This window comes from Channa argus, chromosome 3, assembly GCF_033026475.1.
Source record: "Channa argus isolate prfri chromosome 3, Channa argus male v1.0, whole genome shotgun sequence".
Taxonomy (NCBI): domain Eukaryota; kingdom Metazoa; phylum Chordata; class Actinopteri; order Anabantiformes; family Channidae; genus Channa; species Channa argus.
In genome coordinates, this window is record NC_090199.1 from 19,860,096 (window position 1) to 19,874,166 (window position 14,071).

The 14,071-nt window shown below is 37.3% G+C and overlaps 1 protein-coding gene across 6 annotated transcripts in view; it reads left to right on the forward strand.

Annotated features, from left to right (window-relative positions):
• Positions 1 to 14,071, forward strand: part of LOC137124272 (zeta-sarcoglycan) — a 315,366-nt gene that overhangs the window by 93,052 nt on the left and 208,243 nt on the right. Inside the window, exon 1 of one of the 6 annotated variants that reach the window (XM_067499093.1) lies at positions 11,726 to 12,553. The exons of 4 other annotated variants lie outside the window; for them this stretch is intronic. The gene's annotated coding sequence lies outside the window, so the exon portion shown is untranslated. Of the gene's footprint in view, positions 1 to 11,725; positions 12,554 to 14,071 lie in introns of those variants that run through there. One more of the 6 variants, XM_067499092.1, reaches the window with a different exon arrangement.

The following is a 14,071-nucleotide window of genomic DNA, read 5'->3' on the forward strand; positions in this document are numbered from 1 at the left end:
AATTAAATTCTTCAAAATTTTTCCTGTGTGTTGCTAAATCTCAAGGATTTATTTTTACAGAGAGAGCCAGAAATACAAGCTGGTCAACCTTTTCTGGTTTAAATGATGACTTCCAACATGTCTCAGTGCACTTGTATAACTCACTACTCTGTCCCTCATGCTGCCTCTACCGTTACACTGGGTTAGTTCTGGACCTGCCACCAGGGTTTCAGAAAAGAGGTTGAGTTCCTTTTAAATTGACAGTTTGTTTGACCGAGGGGCTGTTTGGCCCTGCTTTGCTTCTGTTTTGAAGTAGCTCCTCAAATTCTTATTTTGCTTTTTAGCAGGAAAACCTCCGGCTCATTACTAGCAGCTGTAGCCGATTGAAGTGAGGCTGCCTCTGGTGATCCTGTGTGGCTCTTACGTTTTTCAGTAGTTCTTACTTTATGTAGTGCATGTCAAGCAACTCCTTTCTGGTGTGGTTATTATACTTCTAAGTTAGGTAGTTTAGAATGCTGTCTTTGGTTGTAGTGAGCTGAGTGCTGCATCCTGAGGCTTGAGTACCTGGTTACTGAAATGAGGGATGACTGGTTTCATGTAGGGTACACTTGTTTACTGCTCCCCGGACAAGGAATCTGTAAACTCTGTGAGAAGACTCAGAGCCTTGTTGACAGACTCCAGAACGTCCAAGTCCTGCCAAGTTAGGACCAGGTGTGGCATTTTCTTGTCAGCACAATGTACCTGCTAGAGAGCTTATTACTGCTCCAAAACCCTTTCGGTCATTTTGATCCCCTAGAAATGTTTCAGGCCCGGCAGCAGGAGAGCTATAGAGGTTTTGCATGTTTGGACAAAAAAAATTAGGGTATTTATTTCTCATGCAGCACCTATGGATGTTAAATTCCATGTAAGGGGCAAGTAAAACTTAGTGAATATTAAAAAGATGTATTAATCACACGCAAATAATTTTTTCTATATATTTCTGCCAATCCTGCCAGTTATGAAACACAATGTTATTTTCATAAATATTTCTTGTCTTTCCTGCAGGGTTGTTTGGAGGTGTGCTCATGTTTTCTTGGGATTTTAAGCTTATAAAGTGGCTTTTAAATACCCAGAAACTCAATTGAATACATGTTTTGCCACGTATGTTTATTATAAAAACCAAAACTCCATGTATGTTAATTCTCCAAAAAACATCTTTCATTTATCCCAATTTATCACAATCACTACCTGCCAATATGCAGGATGCTGTACACAATGCATGTTGTCTGGCAATAGATTTAATGACTTCAGAACAGCCGAGTAGCTTACTTGTGTTTCCACCTGTCGGTAAAATAAACAAAGAAAAAATATGCAATTTGAGTTTTAAACTAGTTAATTTTAACAGGTAGACTGAGCTCTGAAAACCATTTGTAGGAAAAATACTATTTAATTTGTTGTAGCATAAAACTTTAACTACACTATTCAAATCATTATAGCCTAGACAATTAAATATGACTTGGCCTCCTGTGGGTTTATTATTACAGAAGTATAATTTTACACTGTTCTAAGACACTAACTAATAATGAGATAAAGACCATGGCCAAAACACTGTAAGCATGTCGAGTCATTCAATTGATGTGCAAGGATATTGTTTGTAGGATTGTCCGTGGTGACACAGACTAGGTGATCTTTATGCAGTTATAACCCAAACTTCCCTGAAACCTCTGGCAATGTTGTCTTTCGTGTAGTAGAAAGTAGCCTGTCTGTAAACACAGACTGCACAGTGTCTACTGTATTTCTTGGATGAATTGTATCATCAGGTTTATACAGGGATGTGTTGTTCGGCTTATTCATATACAGTATGTGTTGACGTAGCATAGTACAGCACCATGTGAATTTCCTCCTCACTTTTTGCCTGGCACTCTTGATATATGCGGGGCAACTTGACTTGAGTAAAATGATTTTGGCTTAACATTATGTACCTCAGGTCTAGTGTCATCACCAGCAGAGGTTTTCTGGTCAGTGACTTTTAATACCCAAACCACGTCCATGTGACAGAAGTTGCCCTCTGTTTACATAAAAGCTCCTTGTTATAACTTGTTCAGAATTACTGCAGCCTGTCACGTTTATTCTCCTCCTTTATGTTTGTGCTACATTCAATGGGTGTGCAAAGTATGCTTTTGTACTGAATGGTTTGGGATCCTCAGATTTATGTACTGTAAATCATATAGTTATTGCATAAAGGATGGGGTTTTGGTAGACTTGGAATCAAGAGTTCCACTTGAAATTTTTGAATTCCAGCTAAACAATTTGTGTGCTGCAGGAATTTATTGTTAGCATATGGTCTGTTCTTCTTCTTCTTCTTCTTCTTTTTTTTCTTCTTCTTCTTCTTCTTCTTCTTCTTCTTATTCTTTTATATTCTACCTGGGGGGCGTCTGTAGCTCAGTTGGGAAGGCAGTCGTACACAGACCACAGGATCAGGGAAAATCCACATGCGGACAGTGATCCGCTGTGGTGACCCTGAACTCACGGGATAAGCCAAAAGGACAAAGAATAAATCACAATTTTAGATTTTACCTGCAATTCTGGGAAGATATTTTTGAGTCTCCAGGATATGAATGAAGAAATGTACAATTAGTCAGTTAAGAAGCAGGCTATGATAAGAAACTCTGGTGATATAGCCAAAGGCTTTTATCAGACAAGAGAGAATAACTAGCAGCACTTTCATGGTAAGTTAAAGACATTATGCAAGCTACTAAAACAAGATACCAGACTATAAAATCAAATTTAAAAAGGGGAGTTCATTTCTAAGTTTTGGACATTTAAAAGAAGAATCCCGCACACTTAAATGTGTGATAAATGGGTGATAAAAAGTTAATTTCAAGCTTTGCACAAAAGACAAGTTTAGAGGAGGAGGAGGTCTATGCTGCTAGAATTGTGTTCAACTACAGTAACTAACGGATTGTTTTGCTAAGCAAGATATGTTCATAGAAGGCAAATATTTGGAATAGCTCAGTCAAACTAGAATTTCTTAATAAATCATTTTTCCACGAAACGCATAATGTTCAATTAGGATCAGAGGCTTGTTGATAATTTTCTCTTTTACTTCAATTGAGGAGACGTGCGGAGTGAATAAAGATCATTTGCATGTTTTTGCCACTTAAGTCACAAAACTTAATATGTGTGTGCAGATGCAGGATGTGTCAATTTACAGCAACACTGATTAATTTACCGCTTCTCAACTGTTGACAACAGTGAGCTTTCTACTGTCTACGAACAGTTATAGCATTATAGGAAAGATGGGGAAATGGGGGTAATGTTGTGGGAGGAGAGGAACAAGGCAACCCAGGTAAAAAATTATCACAAAAAACTGTAAAGATTGGTAGAAAGGGGAGAAGGACAGCTGGAAACTGAAAAATACGGTGTACAAAAGCAACATAGGGCAAGGTGGCGTCTGCAGGGTGGAATTTGACTTACAAAGAGGGAGAAGGGCACAAAGGAAAAATATGCTGTTCAGCAGGAAGGATTATAGGTAGGGGGTGATAAATATATAAGGGAGAGAAGGAAGAAGGACCCGAAGAAGAAAATATTGTGTTAGAATAAGTACCAATTATTTTAAAGAGCAATATGTTCCAGGTTTTATCAGTCGGCTGAAGGAGAACACCATTGATCACTTCAAATCACAAAGAACACTTTGTCCTCTTTGCATTCATAAGAATCTATTATATTTTTATCCATATACTGACAGAATGCCTGATGGATAATCTATATCCAACAATCTTAAAACCTTAACCATTTTTCCAATGAGGAAAGTTGTGGTGTATTGTATGTGTTGATTGGATTTTAGTCTTCTGAAAGGTTCAGTGCTCAGTGTTTCCACAGCCCTTGTCAGTGTTTTTTTTTTTCAAAAGTAAGTTAGTAGTAATTTTTGAGATAAATGAAGTGAAACATCCACAAAAGTAGTAGCTACATTTAAGGTACCATTTATGTGCCTATATGTTTGTGCCTATTTGGGATAAATGTGTGTTTGTCTCTGCCTGGCTTGCTGTCTATTCACCTTCTTAAGCAGGTTTTTTGTCTACATTCTGGTTTTCAGGCACATTATGTTGTCAAACTTCCTATAATCCCCCTTAGCATCTTGTTCAACTCATGACATCAGATGACCTTAAATATTTATTTTCCTCTACAACTTCCTTTTTGATTTTCATCTGTCTCACATTCCTTTTACCATGCGTGCAAACTTGTCACCTTAAGGTAAATATAACCTTTTTTTTGCAAGAAGGTCACCTAAGTCAATTGTGTAAATATGTACATTTAAAAACAATATATACAGTATATTTGGCTGGGGGTGCAAGTGAGTGAATTTACACATTTTCCATTTCAGTTTTCAGACTCTGTTTAGTGGTATGTTAATGCAAAGATTACTTCCTTTTCTTGTTCAACAACGTTTACGGAAATGAGTTCTACCTCTTCTGGGCATTTTGGTTTCATAGTTTGAGCTTTTTCTTATTTGTTATTTATATTTAGTTTTAGATGGTTTTGAAATGATACATTAATTTAGGCATTATAGTGAATTTGGTTTTATTTTAAATTTTAGTTTACATAATATTTTTTTTTTTTACATATTTATAGTTTCAGTTAATTATATTAACCTTGCTGAGCACTTCCAAAACATGATTGACCTACACTTCAAACTGTACCTGAACACCCCCTGTCTAGATGCAGATGGAGCACCGGATCTGATGCTCTGCTAAAGTGCTGCTCACACTATGCCATCTGTGTGGGCGTAGTGAAACAGCACTTTGTACTATTTCCTCCTTCCTTCGTGATTTTCCAGCTTTTGATTTTGGCAATTGTTGTTGGGGAAGTTTTGAATGTTGTCCGCACTGGAACTGAAGCAGCTGCAACATCAGCAGTTATTAAAAACTTGTCTCCTTGACCTTTTGATTGCATTTGAAAAAACAACTTGCCATTCTTTACCCAAATCTTTTCTCACACTGAAATTTAAAAATCAAAATGAGCTGCATTCAAAACAATTACCTTCAGGACAGCACCTTTGACTATCTGTTTATAACTAATACTTGTACAAATAGAATTGTGTGTCATCTGAACACACTCATTTCTCTCTTAAGATGATTCTAGTAATTTGCAAAAATTGTCTGTGGATTATTAAACAAGTAGATAGAAAACAAAAAAATTAATAAAAAAACAATAGCCCAAATTAATTTTAATATTTGCAATATGGACTGATAGGGAAACAACATTACATTAACCCTCATGTTGGTTCAGCAAATTTCAGTTGTTTAAAAAACTTTAGGATAAGCAAATTGCAAGATTCCCTGGTCTCTGTGTGTGAGAGGAGAATGTAGGCATGCTCATACAAATACTGTACATGTGTGGAATAGAAAGTATTGAAATTGAGATGATAATGCTTGATATGTGCAGCAAAATATGCCAATAATGTGACAATAATGGAACACGTGTTGAACAAGCAGAACACTGTCCCTTCTTCACCCACTGAACACATTCTACCAGAAATGTCTGTCCAACAGAGAAACTGTTCACATCAGCATGAAAAGATTAGATGGCTTTTTAAATAAAATTAATGATAATAATGACAATAATAATAATTAATAATAATAAGGTGTAAACTGTCACATTATGTGCTCATAAACTCCTGTATTCTAGAAGCTGGAAATATGTTTTATAATGAAAGCGGGTTTTAACCATAATAGTAACAACAGGTATATGTTAAATTTTGCATGTCAGCCCCTATTTATATAAATAATTTAATCGCAATCAGAAAGTAAACAAGGTCTCGAAAAATTTTAACTGTTTGCAATACTTTTGCCTTTTTTCGTGTTGTAATTTCAGTGGTGGAAATGCTGTGTCATTATTATTGTACAGCATGTAAACAAATGTAAAAACTTATACTAGGTTGGAAGAAGGGATATTGGTTGATCAAATCAAACCAGGTTTTATTTATATAACCCAAAGTTAAAAAAGATAAATAAATCACAAATTAGCTTCAAGGGTCTTCACAATTTTGTGCAATAGAAACACCCTTTAACAAGAACAAATAAGATTTTGATTGCCGTTAGAGTAGCTCTGCCTCAGAGAGATGTTTGCATAACTAAACCTGACTAGTGGGCAACCAATTGATTGGTCGATTGACTAATCGAGCCAAACGTTGACATTTTTAATTAACTGCCTGATAAATAAAAAAAATGTCTGCCTGCACATCTGCTGCCTACACTGTGAGCATTTCACTCGCATGTGCAACTAAAATGGTAAGGGCACATCAGCTTAAGTGACTTAAACAGGTGCATTTATTTAGCACTTGAAGAGAGCAGTAAGTGAAAGTAGTGGACCTGGAGTTGTAGAACATGTAGTTGTGTTGTTCATGCTGCAGTGTCCCCTCTCTGTCTGCTCTTAATGGCCGAGGGCGAGCTCAGCTGCTCCACATGCACAGAGCTGACAGGAGGAAGGACAGAAGGAGCCCAGGTGAGGTGAGCTTTTACTAATGTTAGTGCACGACTGGACCTCGCTACAGTTGACTTGTTCCTGTACTTGTATTTGTGAATTTATTTCATGTAGGATATGTTTTTAAGGACACCTACAGCTACAAGTAAACCTTTCTAATCTAACAGGTGATAATGTGTATTGTTTTGTTTGAAACTTTTAGATGAATTGATTCAGCTGCTGTATGATTTTTACTGCGTTGTATGGGGAGGTGTTTCTGTTCTTAGCCCAGCAAGTTTCATATAAATAAGCAAAACTACTATTAGTAGAATCCAATACAACTCAATAGCATCAAACGTTGCAGCCTTCAAAGGATCATAGTCTTGAATCAGCACATGTGACTTTTTGTCAAGTAAGTATTTATTAGAGTGGATTAGTATGTGGTATGTGTTTGATGATTTAAAAATACAGTAAAGTAGTATTATCAGATATTCTTGTTGCTCTACAAATAATATTTAAATAATAACAGAAATTAATTCTAATTTAGTTCTGAATTCATATAGTTTGTTTAATGAAATGTTTTATTTTAAATTACTTAAAACTATTTGGATAATTTTAATATTCATTAAATATTCATTTAAATTTAGCATAATTGTTTCATTTGTTAGTATTAAATTGTATTTAATGTGAAACCAAAAAGAGAGAAAAATGAATATACCAGAACTGTATACCTGCTAGCAGCATCGGCTTTACCCATATCAGTCTTTGCTGCCTCCACAACTGTCACCAGTGACCCTTTTCTTCCTCCTCTTACTCATCCCTGCTTCAAGTGTATGCATCTCTCATTTCATATGTACTAACGCAATTGCACAATTATTGTGATTCTTACTCATCGGCCATCTCTGCTTACTCACCCTTCCACTAGAAAGGCTAATGTAAATTCCACTTTCACTGCTGTTGCCTTTCTCCTACTTGACATTTTCACTGTTTCCTTTCATATTCACTCACTCTTATCATCCCATTGTTGTGTATATATGTGACGGGTACTACTCTGAGACTTGTGGCTACTCACCCTTACAATATGGCAGACAATGTGCAGATTTGAATCTTTCAACTTGAACTAATTTCTTTGTCTTTATTCCACTTGCCTATTCACTTTTTTTGTATCCCTGGCTGTATTTCTCTCTTTTTTTCTTTCTTAGTTAGCTAATGTACCTGAGTTATATTATGGGTCTTTTTCAATATGTTATGCTCAGTTCAGTACTGAATTTCTAATATTCAATTTTCTTAATTGCTTAAAACGCATAAAATGCAGAAAATTACCAAATCTGTCTTCCAGAATTAATCAACTATCTCAGTGGGAAGAGTTGCAAACATAGCTCACCACTATTCTCTCGATCTGCCTAGTTCCATTTATTAATGAGGAAAATTTGCAGGTAACCATTTTAAAATGTCTGTGACATCCCAATGTGCTGTGTAGCACCCACCCATTTTCTTACAGAGGTTATAGAGGTTCGGCTCTTCACTTCATGCCATATCTTGCATATTAATGGGAGGATATTAATTCTCTGTTCGGTGCCTGCTCACCTATGAACAAAATGGCAAAATGAGCCTTTTTTGCAAATCTAGCAGAAAGGTATTTTTCGTTTAAGTTAAACTTATAATGAGTATTTCATTTTGTGGCACTAAACATTTTCCAGTAATACAGTGGTATGTCATACATAAACAACATCCAAATTAACATGGTTATCTTCTATTTGGAGACTGACAACACTAACCTATTTTGTATTTCTACTGGACTAAGATGAATGTTTGCTTTTGATTTACTTAAACTGTCTATCCCTGTTCAGAGACTCTGGTCCCAATGCACAAACTTACTTAAAATGGTAATAGAATATCATACTTTTTTCATACAGCAGCAACTAACTGGGTTCTTTTTGCTGATTATTCATTTGATCACTCGTTGGGTTTATAAAACTTCTAGTTTTGATTCGTTTCTGTCAGTACCCTAATAGACCAAACTGCTGTTTACTGTTCCATCCATCACTGACAAGAAAATGAGGGCCAGTTCAAATAATGAGCCCCCCCATTACAGTCTCCCCCCCACACACAATCCATGCAGTTATCTCTCCTTCATTTTAATCTTCACTTTCATCCTCATTGTTCAGGAGAAACAGGGTCTTCTTTAAAATGTGCTTGCAGCTGTACTATTAGCACTTAAGGACAGGAAAAGGCTTTTATGTTTGTTTTGTACTCTTACATTTAAGAAAGGCTGGAAACAGAGCACACACACAGTGTGCATTTCCCATATACTGTATGTGAGAATACGTTCAGAAGCTGTGAACTGTTCATTCCCATACAAAGGCATGAGGATAAACATCCTAATCTTTTGCTACTAAGGCATCATCAAAATCTTTCTTTTTAATTAACACATTTTTTTAAGTTTTGACAATGTAAGACGTATTAATAACAATAATACAAAAATAGATTTTTATGTATTTGAGTTACATTATGATGTATGCAGAGAGACTGCAACGTAATTTTCATCTGTAAGCAAAATTGCACCAGGAAATATGTTTTTTTTTCTTATAGAATGCAACATAATGTATCTCATAAACATTTGCATACTGACAGTCACGCACATAAGCAACTGCACCTTTCCCTACATACACTACATATGAAATAAGACCCAATCATACAAACGATCATGCAAATTATACTTTTATTGTCATTGAGCACATACATGTTACACATGAAATTCTTTCTCTGCATTTAACCCATCAACCTGGGTTGAGCGGTGGGCAGCCATGGGAGGACACCTGGGAAGGTAGCACTGAGTGCCTCAGTCAGGAACACACCTGTTGGGTAGGATGGGATTTGATGCCACTGGATGCTGCATACCATCCTACCGCTCAACCCATTGAGCTACCAGGTAATTATAATAAACAGGCAGACTCATGTAGACACATAGAGAATCACCCAATGCAGACACAACCTTATATACATGTAACTACCTATTGCGGTATTACATATTCTCTCTCTCTCACACACACACACACACGCACACACACACACACACACACACACCAATGTTATTCAAATGAGCTCCAGTTAATTAAACCCATCACATCAGACCTGTCTAAACAGTGAAAGGATGTAAAGAGTGAAAATGTAGTGAAAAACAATGAAAGAGACAAATAAATAAAAATATGACAAGCTTTACCACATCTGGTAGCAACTTAGGAGTTCAGAAAGACAAAGGCTGGGCATGGATGCACATCTCAGCAATGTTTTCTTTAAAAACTATTTAGGTTATTACAAAGTTTTGAACAAATAAGTTGGGAACATGCCAAAGTTTAACAGTGATATTTTTTATGCATATATCTCAGAGTCTAATGATAAACAGTTTTTTTATTATGAGGCAAGGATTACAAAGTATGCAGTATGTAATGTAATAGTTGTGACCAGTATATTTTTTAAATTGTGCTCCATTGCTCAAATTGTACTACAGGAGATGGTAAGTAAAGTGCTACAGCACACCTTTTCTTTTCTTATGCTTTGTCTCTCCATCATACCAACACAGCCACACATGTTCAAGTAAACAACAACAGACAGGACAAAGCAGGGATGGTGTGGAAGAAATATTAGCTTTGTTGTCCCCTACCTTTGGGTAGTCAATATACATTGTTCCCTGGCTCCAGTCTTGGGACACATTTGTCATCTCTTATGTCTAACTTTATCAAACACTATCGTATTTCCTTTTCTCTTCTCTTCCAAGTGCCTAGAGGTCCCAGAAAGGGTTTGTGAGGTAAAGTGTGGTGTCTGGTTTCATATATGTAATTATTTTGTCATTGCTGCCCACATATAAAAAAAAAGAATGGAATGAAAACTCCCTTTCGTTGTGTTGTGTTGGCATGAGCTTGTTGTCCTAGATGCCACTCAGAGAGCAAGATAAGATCCAGGAAGTCTGAGTCATAGATCTGCAAGTTTAGGGGTTCTCAGATAGCAAACATCTGCCTAGGTGTTTATAATGTTTGCACACTGCAGTGCAAAATGAGCAATGTTGTTGTACGATCTGGTTTGGGACCCTGACTTGTCCAAGGCAAACCCTTGGCACCACCAGTCACTTTTCTTCACTGACCAAAGATGTCTGGGAAAGGTGCATTATACAGCAACAAACAAACAAAAACAAGCTACTTATGTCATTATATTTTCACGCAGCCGCCCCTGAAAGTCTAAAATCATTTTATTTTAGTGTAGTAATTCTACACTTGCCACAATTTAAATTTACGGACCTTTTAAATATATGGACCTCTTTTATTTTTGTTTATTTCTATGGGTTTTTTTTAAGACTTAAACTTATTTTCAACCAATTCCTGAATGTTTCTGAAACAATAAATTGGGCCTTGGGGGTATTTTCTGGCATTCTGCTGTGCTGCTTCTTGTCCATATTTGACTAAGGGGACTCTGTAATGGCTTCTCCCCGTGTCCCAGAACCAAATACAGTTTCCAGCAGAGTCTGGCACATAGCATGACTGGGTATGCAACTGAGATGCTGTTAAGGCCTTAATACAATGCTATTATCACTGTTACACAGTGCTAATGTTCTCTCTTGCTTGTTCTATCTTTGAACACCAACATACACCAACACACTTTTACACCCTAAAACTGTGTCTCTCTGGAAACTAATGGATTGTGTTCCTAGAAAGACACAGATATTTAGGAGCTGGTTAGGGGCCCACCACAAATGGTGTGTTTGTTTTTGTATGTGTAGGCATTTGAAAGACAGCAAACATACACACAAGCAGAGACTTATTGTTTGTATGTGTGTTTGTACACAGACTTACTCATGAGAGCATCTGACCAGACAAATGTCTGTAATTGTCCAACAGCAAACTGTCCTTCCCTGGGTTTGTTTTCATATGTACTGTATGTTAATTACTACTTTAGCCAGGTTTTTTCTAGTTTTTCAGAGATGTGTCCTAGGAGTTGACTGTTCAAAGGGATTTTGACAGTATTTCTATTATATTGTGGAAGGAAGATTGTCATATGTCGTGATTTTTCAAATGTCTATGTCCTTGAAGATCTCACATAGAGGGGGCATCAGAGCTGCTGTTTTTGAAAAACCGATCTGGCTTAGCACAGTTACGTTCTTAAGAAAATAAATCTGCGCACAAAGTCAAACGATAGCTCCACTTACAACAAGAAGGGTTGAAATTGTAAGGATCGGCTCTTCACTTCCTCCTTCAGGACTTTTATTTTGCAGTCACTTCCTGTTTCTGGTCCCGTCACATTTACCCCAAATAACTAATCACCGGTAATCAGTTTCACCTGCTGACTCTGCCTGCCGCTCCTCAGCTCCCTCACCAAGCTGCCAGATTGTCTGCTTTCTAACTGCGACTTTCCAGCCTTCGTTGAGTTCATAATTGCCACCTACGGTGCGGACCACGCTACGTTTAATAACCTGACTTTGCTTTTGTGAGTAACCGCTTCCTACCGACTCTCTGTTGCCGACCACATGAATGACTGACTGAGGATTATGATTACTGTTATCTGCCCCTGACGAATCATGATAGGCACGAGCCCTTTTAACCACATCATTATAAGGAGAAGATTTTCCACACTATGTGTGTATGTTAATCATGCCATGCACGCGTTTTTACCAAGCCATGTGATTATCTGCCTACTACTTTATACGGAGCTCAGACGAGTGTCCACCATGTTTTCAAGTATTCCATGGTTCCCTGTCTCAAATATCAAGGACTTCTCCAGTTATACCAAGTAAATATTCACAAAAGGATTCTCATGTAAGCCAATGTTATGAACAAGGTTAAAGTCATGAAATGAAGTCAAAAGAAATGATGGAGCCCAGAGCTAAGGGACCACTCTTGGCCTAGTGGACCTGGTGGTGTTAGTTCTTGTTCTTGTGTCACTAAAGAGGAATTGGAGTTCTTTTCACGTCAGGGACTGGAGAACCACCACGGCTACATTCCGTGCACTCACTACCAGGCCTGCCTCTGTGTTATGGATCCAGACCACTTCATCTTCCCCAGTGTACCCCCCTCCCACCGTGTTCCTACCCTTTCTTCAAGTTACTCATCCTCGCTGCATCTAAGGATCCATCTACACCCCTGTAAGACCCCTGACTCTCCTCCAGACACTACTCGTCTCCCCACTCACACTAACTGGAGTTCTGCACCACCTAGCGAGTTGGAGGGCTTACTACATGTCCATCCTGCTTTGCCTACTATATATTATAGTAATCTCACTTTAACTGAGCTGTTGTGTCATGTGCCTTATTGGGTCCCACTTTAAAACCAGTCCCTTACAGGAATATCCAGTTTGCTAGATATTTGAAATGCGGTAATTAGCAAATCACTATCGATATGTGGTTGACCCCCTGACTTCCTATCACAAGTGTGACATCTGTCAATTGTTGCTATTGTCAAAATCCACAAGAAATACTACCAAATGAAACAAGTTTACTTTGTCTTGTACTTTGTACTTTTCAATGAATTGCAACTTGCTTATTCGCTTCGGTGGTTGTAACTACCACAGTGAGTTGATTATCCATAGAAATATCTAAAGAGCAGTTTGATTAGCTTGACAAAGAGCATACGCAATGACCCAAATGTCCAAATGTCCAAACACTGTTAGCTGGCAGGTCAATTCTGTTGCCATCTTACTTTTGATTTTGTTTTTGTCAGTGGACAGATCTCTTAATATAAATGTATTTATTGAGAGAGAGAGAGAGAGAGAGAGAGAAAGAAAGAATGTCTTAAATGCAACCATCTTGGTAATTGGTCATTATTTTTATCATTTGATACTTCTGCAAATTGACCCAGCCATGATAAATGTACAGTATTCAGTGTCCTGTAGACTAGTAATTCAGTGATGTGATTCTAAATTGCATGGTGCAGCTGCCATCTGTTTGCAGTCAATACATTATGTGCATTCTGATAGTTTTCACATAAAAAGTGGCTGCTTAGGATCACAAGCAAATTTTACTGGCTGCTTCATTGCTGATCATGTTCTGTGCGCTGATGGATCTACATTTGGCTTTTTAACAACACTTGACTCTTGTTGCTTACTTTGGACCAGACGGCCCAGGGAGTTGCTACATTCTCTTTATGATCATATAGGATTCCTATGGGTTATCCAAAGTCCTTACACTATTACTAAAAGGCTTGGAGTTGAGATGTATTGGCTAAAAATATTTGTCAATAGCTGTGATTAGGACTGTGGGTGCTTTTCTGTTTTAGTTGTGTTAACTGTGACCGATGACTTTTGACCTTCCCTGAATGTATTTTTTTGTTGTATTTATTGCAAGCTTCAATATACTCTTAATATGACATTTAAAAAAAAATACTAAAATATAATTACTTCTCACAGTTCTCGAAGCCTATCTTACTAGCTGATAAAGACTTACAGCAGTCGCTTGATGACTTGATTTAGCATAAAAGACAAACTGTCACCCACTGAGGAAGAAATAACCGTGGATTTGTTTGTGTGTGCAGCAACAATAATAGTTCTTTGTTCTATTTTGGGAGGTGGAATCATTACATCATTCAGACTCAAAACATCCTTCAGTTAGTCAGTCACCCACCATGAATATCAACAAAAGCAGTGTCACATTGTTTTTTATATTTAC